The following is a 13,780-nucleotide window of genomic DNA, read 5'->3' on the forward strand; positions in this document are numbered from 1 at the left end:
GATGATGGATTACTTTAAAATAACAAGGGGAATTCCCTGGCGGTCCACTGGTTAGGACTCTGCGCTTCCACTGCAGGGGGCACAGGTTCAAGCCCTGGTGGGAGAACTAAGATCCTGCATGCTGTGCGGTATGGCCCCAAATTTTTTTTTTTCGTTAACCAATTAACATTTTTCCCCTGCCCCCTTTTTGGCCGCATCACATGATATGCAGGGTCTTAGTTCCCCAGCCAGGGATCGAACCGGGGCCCCCCACAGTAGAAGGGCAGAGTCTTAACCACTGGATCACCAGAGAAGTCCCTTAACTTCCTCTTAAAAAAAACAATGTTAGGGCTTCCCTGGTGGCGCAGTGGTTGAGAATCTGCCTGCCAATACAGGGGACACGGGTTTGAGCCCTGGTCTGGGAAGATCCCACATGCCGCGGAGCAGCTAGGCCCGTGAGCCACAACTACTGAGCCTGCGCGTCTGGAGCCTGTGCTCCGCAACAAGAGAGGCCGTGATAATGAGAGGCCCCCGCTTGCCGCAACTAGAGAGAGCCCTCGCGCAGAAACGAAGACCCAACACAGCCAAAAATAAATTTAAAAAAACAAAAAAAAACAAAACGGTGTGCTCCTATTAAAAATAATAATTTTATTGAGTCACACACCATAAAGTTCAGCCTTTGAAGGCGTACGAGTCCGTGGGTTTTAGTACATTCATAATGTTGTACAACTCTCACCACCATCTAATTCCAGAACATTTTTATCTCCCCCAAAAGAAACCCCATACTCTTTAAAAAAGTCACTCCCTGCTCCCCCTCCCCCAGCCCCTGACAACCACTAATCTGCTTTCTGTCTCTGTGGATTTGCTTATTCGCACAGTTCATATAGATGGAATCCAACTGTTAAAAAGAACATAAGCAGGACTTGAATGGACCAAATGATGAGATTGTGGTGTGAACCACGGATTACAGTTCATTCAATTCTGTGCTCTGACAGCCAATGGGAAAAGCCAGAATCTGGGTCCTTGTGGCGATGTTCAGGTACTAAATTAACCCCTACTGGAGCAGCCCCATTTCTGGCTTCTTGTTATGCAATGTAACAAAGGTCTCTCTTGTTCGAGTCGCTTTTGATTGGATTTTTCCTTACTTACCACCCAGAGCCCTCAAAGTGATATGACCCAGGAACCCACACCCCTACGGTGCTACTCCTTCCAGCCACGAGCCTTTGCACATGCTGTTCCCTCTGCCTGGAAAGACTCTCCAACCAGCTGTGGCTTCCCCGTCCTTTTGACTTCAGCCTCTGTTTAAAAGTTACCAGAAAGTCTTATTTTAGGGGCTTATTGGAGGCCCTGTCTACATCTTGCTGGGTGGGCCCATCAGCATTCACGCAGGACACATGCGTTGTAGAGGAGGGGGTTCTGCCCCAGAGGTCCAAGGAGGAGAAAGATCCTGGCGGGGCAACCACCAGTGCCACCTGCATTTCCATGGGATTGAACACCCAGCCCTGAGCCCGCTGGATCCAAAGTATGCACCTTTTTCATTTTGAAAAGCTTTTCCAAGCCAGTCTCCAAAAAGAGTATCACCATTTATACTCCCAGTGACAGTATACACAAGAACCTTTTCTGTATCCTCAACAGTTGGGTATTATCAAACTCTTCATTTTTGCACACTGGAGAGGTGAAAAATTACTAATTGCTTGGCTCTGCACTTCTTTTCATTATAAATGAGGCCGAACATTTTTTCATATAGTTATCAGCCATTTGTGAACTTCACATTGACCTCCTGTGATCATTTCTTCTACTGGCTTGTTTGTTAGCACTCGCTCTTTGTATATGAAGGACACGAATTCTTTGCCTAACATCAGAGTTACAAATATATTTTCCAAGTCAGCTTTGCCTTCAATATTTTGCAAAAGATGAAATTTTATTTTCTCGTGATCAGATTTACTTTTTCTATGAATTCTTAGTTTTGTGTTATATTCAGAAAAGTCTCCCAAACCAAGAATTTTTTAAAAATCTACATTCTCTTCCAGTGATTTGTAGGTGTTTCTATTTTTATATCTCTGCTCTATTTGGAATTAATTTGTTTTCAGCTATGGAGTAAGAAAGGAATCCAGTTATGCCAATCCAATGTATTACAAGTCCTTTCTCCATTGAATGAAGTCACCATCTTTAACAAGCCAGTTTCTTTATATACTTTCATCTCTCTGGATTTTTCTCTCATGACAATGCTCAATCCAGCCATTCCTTCTCTAGGGCCAACTGTATCTAATACTCCACCTTTATAATTCATTATAATATTTGGTAAAGCAAATCTCCCCTCTCTAGTCTCCATTTCCAGAATTTTCCTGACAATTCTCATGTATTCACTTTTTTCTGTGTACTTCAGCACCATTTTCTCAAAGTCCCCCATAATTTCCTGTTGGTTATTTAACTGAGATTGCATTGATTTCTGGCTATATTTAGGGAACTCTGACATCATTCCAAAATGGATTCTTCTTCTCTAAGAACAAAGATCATCTCGCCACTCATCCAAGCTTCCTTTTATATTTAATAGTAGAATTTTAACACCTTTTATATTTATATCCTCCACATTCCTTGAGAAGTTTGCTGCTAAATATTTCATCATTATGGTTGCTATTGTAAATTGGATCTTTTCTTCCATGATAAGTGAAGTTGTATATTTATAGCCAAGTCCAAAGATTGATTCAGCGGGTGTGGATTGAAACTCCAAGAATTCTGCATTGTTAATCCACAATCCAGCCCATCATGACACTCACTGGTGTCTGAGAACCTTTTTCATTCAACACTAAGAATCTCAGATTGGAGAAGAATCTTAGGCCAAGGCAGCAGATTTGCTTCTTCCTGTGCTACGTTTCACATCCTTTGCAATTTCTGAAAAGTAAGAACTGAAATTAGAGTTTTGCCCAGCACAGAACTGAGAAGAGGAAATGTGTTCTTATTTAAGTGAAACAAAACACAAACTCTTAGAGTCCCGTGAAATAACAACTCAGACTCTGCTCAGAGCAAATGCTTTCTCCTTTAAGAAATCACCTTCCAAGGCAAGAGCAAACCTCCATAAACCGAGTGAAAGGAGGCTCCAGAAGCATGTGGGAAAGTGCTCTTTTCCAGCATGTGGCCCGTGTTCATCCAGGATGTAGGGTCTTTGCAAATCACCCACTCCAACTGTCCTATGTTACAAATGAGGGTTATGAGGTCCTGAGAGACCTGTTCCAGAGGATCCAAGGTCTACCTCGTAGTTCATTTTGCATAAATACAAACTGTGCACAATTTCTATGGAAACTTTACATCACAAATCCTCAAAGAAAACCTCTGGAAAGCTGCACAAGAAACCAGTAACAGAGGTTATCTCTGTGGAAGGCAGTCAGAGCAGAGGGAGACATTTTTTCCCCCACCAAAACCCTTTCATGCTTGTGGTAGCTTTAAAACATGCCTGCAAATTCTTTGACATTTATCCATGTAAAGGTGAAGCCTGTTATGCACCAAAGGACACAGTCAACAGAGCGAAAAGGCAACCTACAGAATGGCAGAAAATATTTGCAAATCATATATCTACTAAGGGGTTAATCCAGAATATATAAAGAGCTCTTACAACTCCACAACCCCAAAATCAAATAACCCGATTTAAAAATGGACAAAGAACCTGAATAGAAATTTCTACAAAGATGTTATACAAATAGCTAACCAGCATATGAAAAGATTCTCAACATCACTGATCATCAGAGAAATGCAAATCAAAACCACAGTGAGATATCACCTTACACACATTAGGATGACTACTATCAAAACAAAATGAACACACAAACAAAACAGAAAATAACAAGTGTTGGGAAGGATGTGAAGAAATTGGAACCTTTGGGCACTGTTGGTGGGAATGTAAAATGGTGCAGCCATTATGGAAAACAGTATGGCAATTCCTCAAAAAATTAAAATAGAACTACCATATGATCTACCAATTCCATCTCTGAGTATATACCCGAAAGAATTCAGAGCAGGATCTCAAAGAGATATTTGCACATCCATGCAAATAGCAGCATTATTTATGACAGCCAAGAGGTCGAAGCAATCCAAGAGTCCACTGATGGATGGATAAACAAAATGTAGTATACACATACAATGGAATATTATTCAGCCTTAAAAATTAGGAAGGAAATCCGGTCACATGGTACAACATGGATGAACCTTGACGAGATTATGCTAAGTGATATAAGCCAGTCACAAAAAAGACAAATACTGTATGATTTCACTTATATGAGGTACCCAGAGTAGTAAAACTCATAGAGACAGAAAGTAGAATTCTGGTTGCCAGAGGCTGGGTGGAGTGGGGTGGGAAGTTGTTATTCAGTGACTTTTAGTTTTGCAAGATGCAGAAGTTCTGGGCATCTGTTGTACAATGATGTGCATATAGTTAACACTACTGAACTGCATACTTAAAAATGGTTAAGATGGTACATTATATGTTATGTGTTTTTTAACCACATTGAGGGGGGGGAGAAAGCAAAAACCAGAACAAAAAGGTAGAAACTAATTCTCTTCCCCTTGAATGTTTAGGCAGCTGTCTCGCTGCTCTGCCACACACTTACCCTGCCCGCGAGGGTCAGAGCTGGCTCACTGGCACCCTGTCCCCATTCAAGCCCAAGGGCAGAGGAAAAGTGAGTGGAGGACAACCAGATTCCTTTTTAATAACATGACCTTGAAGTTGTACCTTCTAGCTGTACTTGCTTCTAATGCACAGAAGGTGGCAGAAGTGATGCAGTGTTCGTCTGGCTCTCAAGGGCTGCTGGCTCTTGGAAACCAGCCGCCATGCTGGGAGGAACCTCTGACCACATGAAGTTGCTCTGTGTAGAGTTCTGGCAAGAGCCCCCACTGAGGTCCCAGCCAAAACCAGCTCCCGATGCCAAACGAGTGAGGGAGGAAGCCTCCCTGACTCCTCCAGCCATTTCTGACCCCAAGCACATGAGAGATCCCTGCAGCGACCACCTTGCTGAGCCCACTCACCCCAGAACCCTGGGAGATCAGCATAATAGATCATAGTGGTTTTCCACCGCTAAGTTCGGAATGGTTTATGAAGCAGCAATAGATAATCAAAGCAATACAGTTGAATTTTTTTTAATTGTGTATATGTATTTTTTTAATTTTAAAAAGATATGGGACTTCCCTGGTGACGCAGTGGTTAAGAATTTGCCTGCCAATGCAGGAAACACGGGTTCGAGCCCTGGTCTGGGAAGATCCCACATGCTGCAGAGCAACTAAGCCCGTGCGCCACAACCACTGAGCCTGCGCTCTAGAGCCCGCGAGCCACGACTACTGAGCCCGCGCGCCTACAGCCCATGCTCTGCAACAAGAGAAGCCACCGCAATGAGAAGTCCGCGCACTGCAACGAAGAGCAGCCCCCACTCGCTGCTCGCGCAACTAGAGAAAGCCTGTGCACAGCAGTGAAGACCCAACGCAGCCAAATAAATAAATAAGTAAATAAATAAATTTATAATTTTAAAAAGATAATCAAAGCCTTATTGCTGCTTTTAAAGTCTAAAGATTTGCATAAAGTCTAAAAAGATTCTACATCACAGTTTTTTTTTGCCCATGTACCCTAAAGAACTACTTTCAGAATTTTTTCCTGATTGTGGAATATTTTAAACATTCATGAGAGGATAGGGAATAACATATTCAGCATCCGGCTCTATTGAACCTTAATATTATGACATATTTGGTGCGCTTGTTTTTTAAAAATACTTTTTAAACATTTTAAATTGTGATTTTAAAAAGACACATAAGAGGGCTTCCCTTGTGGCTCAGTGGTTAAGAATCCGCCTGCCAATGCAAGGGACACGGGTTTGAGCCCTGGTCTGGGAAGATCCCACATGCCGCGGAGTAACTAAGCCTGTGCGCCACAACTACTGAACCCGCGTGCCACAACTACTGAAGCCCACGCACCTAGAGCCCGTGCTCCGCAACAAGAGAAACCCGTGCACTGCAATGAAGAGTAGCCCCCGCTCACCACAACTAGAGAAAGCACGCGCGCAGCAGCAAAGACCCAATGCAGCCAAAGATAAATAAATACATTTTTTTAAAATAAAGAAATAAAAAAATAAAAAGACACATAACTGGGAACTCCCTGGCAGTCCAGTTTAAGACTCTGTGCTTCCACTGCAGGGGGCGCAGGTTCAATCCCTAACAGAAGAAGTTCCCAAATGGGAGCTTCTGTGACTATTTTCTGTTTCTCCACCTATTTCCTAAACACTTTTCCATGTGTGCACTGTTTTTCTTTAATCATTTTAACCATCTTCCAAGTGTACAGTTCAGTGGCATTAAGTACATTCACATTGTTGTGCCACCATCACCACCATCCATCTCCAGAACTTTTCCATCTTCCCCAACTGAAACTCTGTCCCACTTAAACAACAACTCCCCATCTCCCTCCCCCAGCCCCTGGCAGCAACCCCCATTCTACTTTCTCTCTCCATGAATTTGACTTCTCTAGGGACCTCATATAACTGAAATCCTATGTTATTTGCCCTTTTGTGACTGGCTGACCTCACTTAGCATAATGTCCTCAAGATCATCCATGTTGCAGCCTGTGTCAGAATTCCCTTCCTTTTCATGGCTGAATAATATCCTAATGTATAGATACACCACATTTTGTTTATCCGTTCATCCGTTGATAGACGTTTGGATTCTTTCCACTTTTTTGGCTATGGAATAGTGCTGTTCCAAACATGGGTGTACCAAAATTATCTTTAAATGTTACACAGTTTAAAAGTCAACAGTCCTGTGTATCTGCCACTGCAGATTTGCATTCCGAGAGCAAAAAGTCAATTACTCATGAGGAAAAGGACTAGGTGACAGCCCCTTACCTGTGCAGTTAAATGAACAATCTGTACCTGATAATGGAGTCTCTTATGAGAAACATCATACTTTTCTTTTAAGTGACAGCCGGGCCCTTTTATAATTTGTTGTAGCTTTGGGCGTTCCATATCCAATTCTACCCTTCCTTCTGAATCCACCATAGCTAATAATTAGCAGCACACAGTTCAACACCAGTGACGGGTGAGGCAATCAATATAAACAGTAGACGCTGCCCTGAAGGACAAAGTCCCCAACTAAGATACAAAGAACTTGGAGAAATGCTTTTCATATTGAAAGTGCTTTTGTCGGTGAAATAATGAATGAGGTTAGGGGAAACTTAAAATAATTTTCAAATTAAAACTATTGTAAGATACCATTATTCACCTAGCGGACAAGCAAAGATCAAAGTTTGAGAAGCCCCAGTGCTGGCCAGGGTGTGGGGAAACAGGGGCTGTTGATTATTGTTGGCAGAGTGTAAATTTGTGTAACCTCTTTGGAGGGGGACTTGGCAAAGTCTGTCTAAATTTAAAAAGCATGTGCCCTTTGACCCACAAGTTCCCTTGAGAAGCGTATCTATCAGATATACATGCACACATGGGCAAAGATCTATGTGTAAGAATAGCCATATAGGGAATTCCCTGGCAGTCCAGTGGTTGGGACTCTGCACTCTCACTGCCGAGGGCCTAGGTTCAATCCCTGGTCGGGGAGCTAAGATCCCACAAACCGCGCAGTGAAGCCAAAACAAAACAAAACAAAACAAAACCTTATTAAAAAAAAAAAAAGAAAACCTTATTAAAAAAAAGAATAGTCATAATCTTGTTCCACTGATTATAGTAGAAAAATATTGGAAGCAACGTGAATAGCCAACAGTAGAAGGATGCTTAACTAAGTGATGGTCCACCTACACCAGCACCATCCAACAGAACTTTCTGCCATGATGGAAACATGTCCACTAGTCACATGTTTCTACTAAACTTTTTTTTTTTTAATTTTGGCCTCGCCACACAGCTTGCCAGATCTTAGTTCCCCGACCAGGGATTGAACCCAGGCCACAGCAATGAAAGGGCCGAATCCTAACCACCAGACCACCAGGGAATTCCCCCACTACTAGACTCTTAACATGTGGCCAGTGCAATGGATGAACACATTTTATTTAATTTTAATTAATTTAAATGTAAATAGCCATGTGTGGTTAGCTTCTTGGAATCGAGCTATGAACTTCTAACAACTTGGCCTTGTCTTTCTTTTATCCACGCCAATGAGTCATCCCTGAGACTTCCCTGAAGCCGTTCATCCTGCCGCTCCTAAACGTGCGACACGACAGACCATTCTTGAGGCCCTGGGCTTGCTGTGATGGCTCTACCACCCAGCCCAGCAAGAAGATAAAAGGCTTCTTCTTGGAATCGGAGCCCGAATCAGACGCTTTGGGTTCCAAGCACCGAGAGCTGCAGTCCAAGCAATAAAACAGAAAAAAACCCAATTTTCGTGGTGCTTCCATGGGGATCTGAGAGCACAGTGGTGAAGACCGTGGAGCTGGGCAATCCCACTCTTGGATATATAACCGGAAAAAACAAAAACACTAATTCAAAAAGATACATGCACTCCAGTGTTCCTAGCAGCCTTGTTTACAATGGCCAAGATATGGAGGCAACCTGAGTGTCCATCCACAGATGAATGGATAAAGAAGATGTGGTACATGTATACAATGGAATACTACTCAGCCATAAAAAAAGAACAAAATGTTGCCATTTGCAGCAACATGGATGGACTTGGAAGTCATTATGCTAAGTGAAATAAGTCAGATAGAAAAAGGCAAATACTGTATGATATCCCTTAAATGTGGAATCTAAAAAATACAGCAAACTAGTGAATATCATAAAAAAGAAGCCCACTCACAGATACAGAGAACAAACTAGTGGTTATCAGTAGGGAGGGGGTGGGAGGTACAAACTACTGGATGTAAGGTAGGCTCAAGGATGTACTGTACAATGCAGGGAATAGAGCCAATACTTTGTAATAACTGTAAATGGGAGGTAACCTTTAAAATTGTATTAAAAAATTAAAAATACAAAAAAATAAATAAAAATCTATACAAATATATATTCTATAACATTAAAAAAAAAAAAAAAGAGTGTGGAACTGGGGCCAGACTGCCTGGTGCCTTCCCTGTACCTCTCTGTGCCTCAGTTTCTGCATCAATAAAATCTGGACGTTCACCGTGCCTTGGTCTCAGAGTCGTTAAGAAGTTTTGGATTGGGACTTCCCTGGCGGCCCAGTGGTTAAGACTCTGAGCTTCCAGTGCAAGGGGCACAGGTTTGATCCCTGGTCGGGGAACTAAGATCCCACATGCCAGGCAGAGCAGCCAAAAAAATTTTTTTAAAAAAAAGGACAACGAAGAAGTTTCGCATTGAAGTGAGTGTCGTGCATGACGAGGACGGAGTTATCAGTACGCTAACAGGTAGGGGAACTAACAGCGGACAAATATCCAACCAGTCAGAAAATTCCAGATACTGAGAAGCGCTATGAAGGACCTAGGAGTGGATCATGGGATGAGACTAGTTGAGAGCCAGTGGACTAGTTTAAAATGGTGGTCATGGAAGGGAGGTTGGAGTTGAGACCTGAGAGAGGAGGTGGGTCCTCTGATGGGAAGATCTAGGGGAGGGCATTTCAGGCAGAGGTGAGTGCAAAGGCCCTGAAGCAGGAAAAGCCTCGGGCTGTTCCTAAGCCGTAAAGAAAACTGTGCAGCTAAGGGAGAATGAATAGGGGCAGAACAGCAGCAATGAGGCCAAGAGATAGGATGGCTGGTCTTTGGGGACTTTTAAGCAGGGGAGGGCTTCTTGTTTTCAATAACCAACTGGGATGGCAAACCAGCAAGCAGGAAGACCCGGACACGAGGGCCGGCGGTCCATGTGCTGACACACTGTCACCTTCTGGGGGTCCCCTGGGCCTCATCCCCCTCCCCATGCCCTTCACACCCTCTTGATTGTTGTATTTGCCCAAAGAGAGAGTCAGAAATGAGGAATGAGGGACATAGGCTCAAGCCATCAGCTTTCTGGAAATCTGCACATCCCACACTACTGGGAGGAGGGTGGATCATCCAGGGCCCAAGTGGGAGCAGAGACCAGTTGGGGGGTTAAGATGAAAGAAATCGGTGCCTCGGATCAGGGTGTTGGCCTGGAGAAAGAGCCACAAGAGTCTGGCTATGTTTTAGAGGCTAAGTGGATGGGATTTGCTGATGAATTGGACTGCATGGGTGAAAGAAAGAGAGGTAAAGGCTTTGTCTGGAACAGGAAGACACGGAGGAGATGTTAGCTGAGACGGAAAGATGAAGGGACAGACAGGCGGAGTGCAAATTGGGAGACAATAAATGTGTTCTATTATATATATTTTTCAAAATGGCACACACATATGAGGAAACGATCAGACAAATCCAGAATGGGAGACATTTGTTAAATCGGCTGGCCTGGTTCTTCAAAGTCAGTGTCCTAGGAAATACAAAAGGCATAGGGTTGTTCCAGATTAAGAGAAAGAGAGGGTGTGGGGAATTCCCTGGCAGTCTAGTGGTTAGGACTTTGCCTCTCACTGCTGAGGTCCTGGGTTCAATCCCTGGTCAGGGAAGTAAGATCCCACAGGCCACGGTGAACGGCCAAAAAACAAGAGAGACAGAGGAGGGGTGTTGTGTGAAGGGAGAGAAGGTTAGCTCTCCCCTGGACTAGGATAGAAGAGGCCCTCAGGCCTGACAACAGAGATACGGTTAAAGTACGGCCACCTACCCACGGTTTCTCAAAGTCGTGTGCCTGAGGTACACTGGTGGGGAATTCAGTGCCACATCTGCCCTGACCCCTGAGACCTGCCCTCTAGGTCTGTCTCCAAAAAAGGTTGGTGATGACATCGCCAAGGCAACCAGTGACTGGAGGCATCTGAGGATGACAGTGAAACTGACCATTCAGAACCAACAGGCTCAGACTGAGGCGGTACGTTTTGCCTCTGCGCTGATCATCAAAGTCCTCAAGGAAAGGCCAAGAGACGGAAAGAAGCAGAAAAACATTAAGCCCAGTGGGAGTATCACTTTGACAAGATTGTCAACATTGCCCGACAGATGCAGCACCGGTCTTTGGTTAGAGAATTCTCTTGGAACCATCAAGAGACCCTGAGGACTGCCCGGTCTGTGAGGTGTTGTGCTGATGGCCACCACCATCACGACATGAAAGATGACATCAACAGTGGTGCCATGCAATGCCCAGTTAGTTAAAAACTAGAAAGGGAAGTGTTTCAATAAAGGAGAACGTAAATAAGGAATCATTTCACAACCAAACCAAAAAAAAAAAAAAAAGAGAGAGAGAAACATAAAGGATATATAATAACCAATGCAAAGCATGAAACTTTACTGGATCCTGGATCAAAAAATAAATCAGCTATACTGACATTCTTGGGATGATTTATTCCAAAAACTTTCAAAATTCTCTTTTGGCAGGGAAACATTTGAAAAAAAAATGTCTAATCTGTTTTCAATTTCTTTTTAAATGAAAGAAAAGAACAGGGCCATTTTAAGACCAATGTAGGCCCTAGACATTTTTACTTTGGATGCCACAGCCAAATATAAAGCATTTCATATTATATCTTGCATTAAAAAGTACCCCCATTTAAATACAATTCCCTATGTCAGCATTGAAGTCTGTGCCAGTTTATGTGTTACCTTTTGAAGATTCTAAAATATTTAAATTCAATCTTGTAATTTTCATATATTGGATACAATGTATTTTTTACAATCTCAAGCATTTCCGGGGGTTGGGGGGGGGACCTTTGAAAACTCTAGTGAAGCCCATCAGGTTGGACTATGCCAGGGGAATGACCAATAGGGAGGAGGGGGCAGGGAGTTGTGACCCAGTGTCTGTGTGGGCCAGTGTGGAGGAGTCAGCATTTCCTTTAAAGCCCATATGACCCACCTGTTCTGCATTGTGTGTGACCACATCTAGGAAGTCCACTTATCAGTTTCCCTTCCCTGATATTTTTGGGGGTTTCTGAGGAATGCTTCCACTTTCCACAAATCTGTGCTGATAGTTCCTTGTTGCTCAGCCAGCCTCCTGCCTCAGGAAATTCTGCCAGTGACCTCTTGCCATCCTATACACGCCTTCTCTGGGCTGCGATATAACCTCTCTGTGCTGTCCCAGGAACCCAGGTTTTTCCTTACTGCAGCCAAGGCTATAGGCTTTTTTTTAAAAGTCAGACATAGGGGAAAGGTGGTATTTTAGAAAGAGGGAGCAGCTGGAGTGAAACAAGGAAGTAGAAAATGTTAGGGAGCATATGGGGAAAAAGAAAGTGGTCAGCAGATAAGAGAAGCAGGGAGAAGGGCATTTTGAGGGGTTAGATCTGATGAGATACTGTAAGAAACAGAGAATCTACGTTGAATAATAGCTACATTCGATGCTATGGCGTCATTCCAGCTGGAATGGAAAAGGAGATGGCTTGGGGCTTCCCTGGTGGCGCAGCGGTTAAGAATCCACCTGCCAATGCAATCGAACCAGGGATGGGTTCCCTGGTCCGGGAAGATCCCACATGCCGCGGAGCAACTAAGCCCGTGCGTCACAACTACTGAGCCTGTGCTCTAGAGCCCGCGACCCACAACTACTGAGCCCGCGAGCCACAACTACTGAAGCCCGTGCGCCTAGAGCCTGTGCTCCACAACAAGAGAAGCCACCGCAATGAGAAGCCTGCACACCTCAATGAAGAGTAGCCCCGCTCGCAGCAACTAGAGAAAAACCTGCATGCAGCAACGAAGACCCAACGCAGCCAAAAAATAAATTAAAAAAAAAATAAAAAAATAAAAAAAAGTGGGCTTCCCTGGTGGCGCAGTGGTTGAGAATCTGCCTGCCAATGCAGGGAACACGGGTTCCAGCCCTGGTCTGGGAAGTTCCCACATGCCACGGAGCAACTGGGCCCGTGAGCCACAATTACTGAGCCTGCGCATCTGGAGCCTGTGCCCCGCAACAAGAGAGGCCGCGATGGTGAGAGGCCCGCGCACCGCGATGAAGAGTGGCCCCCGCTTGCCGCAACTAGAGAAAGCCCTCGCACAGAAACGAAGACTCAACACAGTCATAAATAAATAAATAAATAAATAAAAGAATGTGAATTTCTTTAAAAAATAAAAAATAAAAAAATAAAAAATAAAAAAAAAAAAGAGATGGCTTCAAGACTGGCAGAAACAGGATAAAGTAAAAGGCATTTGGGAGGACAGTAAATTAACTTTTACTAATAAGTAAACAGCCCACTGTGAGAAATAGAAAAGTAAAAGCACATATTGCCTAGTCAACCACACCGCTTGGGGGCGCTGCAGGCTTTATGACTAAACCAAAGTCTGTTCCAGTAGCTCCCTCTTCCGGCAGAGATAGCACTGCACACTAAGGCTGACATCCTTGAGTTAAAAAGCGCTTGCCAATCTCTAAACAGCATACCTCTCTGAGGACCATATTTATAATAACTTGACGAGGACTTCGTTGTGCTTTCAGACAAAACATAAAAAGGAACACTAAACAAGTATGAGCCACGCATTTTTCTTCTGGTTTACTCAAGATTCACACAATCACATCTATGTAAATGAATCCTTACATAGTATTAACTCAAGTGTGAAACTAAACTTTGGGGTGCTTTAAGATCATTCAACGAAACTGAGCAAGTCTAGCATCTCTGTTCTTTAAATAGACTCAGAATCCCTTGATGATAGAAACGCTTCTCATTCATCACTATATCACTATTTTTCCTGTCATGCTTGTATTTGTTGGGTGAAGGGTCCTGTAAATGTTCACTAGGGATTGTGTTGCTCTCGTGGTCTTTATTCTTGAGAAAATTACATGAAAGGTATTTTTCCTTTATACAGAATGAAAGGATATTAGAACTCTGTCAAAACTATAAAAGACAAAGTGAAAAAGCATGGTGCAGG

The 13,780-nt window shown here is 43.4% G+C and overlaps 1 pseudogene across 1 annotated transcript; it reads left to right on the forward strand.

Annotated features, from left to right (window-relative positions):
• The first annotated feature begins 1,010 nt into the window (after positions 1-1,010).
• LOC309610717 (large ribosomal subunit protein uL11 pseudogene) lies at positions 1,011-13,007 on the forward strand (annotated as a pseudogene). Its single transcript has 2 exons — positions 1,011-1,018; positions 10,604-13,007. The product of its transcript is annotated as a large ribosomal subunit protein uL11 pseudogene (transcript).
• The last annotated feature ends 773 nt before the right edge of the window (positions 13,008-13,780 follow it).

This window comes from Balaenoptera borealis (genome assembly GCF_965194805.1).
Source record: "Balaenoptera borealis genome assembly, chromosome: 14".
NCBI classification, from domain to species: domain Eukaryota; kingdom Metazoa; phylum Chordata; class Mammalia; order Artiodactyla; family Balaenopteridae; genus Balaenoptera; species Balaenoptera borealis.